Source organism: Diceros bicornis, chromosome 34 (genome assembly GCF_020826845.1).
Source record: "Diceros bicornis minor isolate mBicDic1 chromosome 34, mDicBic1.mat.cur, whole genome shotgun sequence".
Classification (NCBI taxonomy): domain Eukaryota; kingdom Metazoa; phylum Chordata; class Mammalia; order Perissodactyla; family Rhinocerotidae; genus Diceros; species Diceros bicornis.
The window spans coordinates 26,354,833-26,357,015 of NC_080773.1; positions in this window are offsets into that span (position 1 = coordinate 26,354,833).

The following is a 2,183-nucleotide window of genomic DNA, read 5'->3' on the forward strand; positions in this document are numbered from 1 at the left end:
CTCTTCCTGGACTGTCTATGCACTGGGCCGTCATCTGCCTGTGTCTTTGAAATCTGAGCCCAAGAGGTGGACATTTGCACTGTGATGGGACAGTCAAGCAGCAGCTTATGATCGCCCCTATAGAGACAAACTCAGTGAATGAGAAAGGTTCTCAAACGATCACATTACCTTCTGATGAATGAAGCAAATGATCCCCAAATTGCCCTTCAGCACCCACACGAAGACAGGACTATATCTCAGCAGTCACTTCATAAAGTAGTCGTTGTGGAAAGAAATCAAAGATTGGGTGAGGCATAAAAAATTCCCTATAAAAGTACCACAACAAATTTATAATAGCACCAAAAAAGCATACGGGACCAAGGGACAATTTTTTATTTCAACATGAAATACTTGTGCACTGAAAAATACAGAACATTGCTGAGGGAAGTTAAAAAAGATCCAAAAGAATGAAGAGATATACCATGTTCATGGATGGAGACAAACCCAGTGAATGAGAAAGAATCTTTACAATATTGTTAAGATGTCACTTTTCTCCATTGATTTATGTGTGTGTGTGTGTGTGTGTGTGTGTGTGAGAGACAGAGAGAGGGAAGTGGATTCTAAAATATATATTGAAATGTAAATACCTGGAAATGGAAAACAGTCTAAAAAAGGAAGACCACAGTTGGAGACATCGGACTTTACTATTAAGTAGAGTCATCAAGAGAGTGTGGTGTGGACAGAACAGAGTCCATAAATAGACACACACATTATACACGGTCCACTGAACAGCATCTAGTCTATTCATTTTGGAAAGGAAGTACATTTCAACCAATGTGGTAGAACCAGTGGATCAATGTTTGGAAAAAATGAACTTTTTAAATATTATAATTGGTTTCTATAATTAGGATCATGCAGTATGTACTGAAGTGGTTTTTTCTCTCAGTAATGAGTTTTTTGAGATTCATCCATTGTGTTTGTGTACCAGTACTTTGTTCCTTCATTGCTGAGTAGGTTTCCAGTGTATCACAGGTTGTTTACACTTGTTTTTCTTGATGAACATTGGATTTGTTTGCCGTTTTTGGTAATTATGAATAAAGCTGCTGTGAATACATTTGTACAAGTTTTTTCACTGTATTATTTTCATTTCTCTCAAGTGTTGGGGGCAGGACCATGATGGAGACAATTATGTCAGTGTCACATGTTGGGAGCTCAAGGGTCTCTGGGACTCCCCATGGATACCAGCATGCAGGGGACAATTGGAGATGGTCTGGAGCTCAGGAGGAAGGTAGGGACTGGAGATGGACAGTGGGAACATCAGGGGGTCCAATAATGCTGATAATGAATACTTGCTGCTGTGGGTTGAATTATGCCCCCCCAAAATATTTATTCAGCTTCTCACCCCTGATACCTGTGAATGTGATTTTATTTGGAGACATGACCAAGTTAGTATGAGGTCAGACTTATTTTGCCAGGTGGAGGGTGGGGCGAGGAGCCCTAAAACCAGTGACTGGTGTCCTTATACATAGAGCGAAATTTGGACACAGAAACATGTAAGGAAGAAGGCCGTGTGACAATGGAGGCAGAAATTGGATTTGTGATGCCACAAAGCAAGAAACGCCAAGCATTGCTGGCAACCACCAGAAGCCAGAGGAGTCAAGAAAGCATACTTCCCTATAGCCGTCCGAGGGTTCATGGCCCTGCTTAAACCTTGACTGTGGTCTTCCAGCCTCCACAACTGTGAAAGAACAAGTTTCTGCTGTTTTAGGCCACACAGTGTGTATTACTTTGTCACAGTAGCTCTAGAGAACTACTCCATCTGCTTATCACCTATTGTGCATCAATTCCTCACCTATCATGTGTTATTCAGTCCTCACAGTGACTCTGAGAGGGTCAGTATGGTCTCTGTCTCACAGAGGAGGCTTGGGTGAGTTGCTCATATCCACGACAGCCAGCAAGTGGAGGGACCAGAAAAATCCAGTTAGACAGCCTCAGTGTTACAGGGGGTCGTTATCAGTGGGCCCCAGGGATTTGCCCTGTGTCCAGGCACTGTCCTAACAGCTTTGTGAGCATTCAAACAGTCAAGTGTTTCCTAAGAGCAGTGACGACCACAGCTGCTGGTTGGGCCGTCCACATTTCCACAGATTCAGCCAGGAAGGAGTGTCTCTCTCTCCACTTTCTTCCACCTCTTGCTCTCCTTCTTT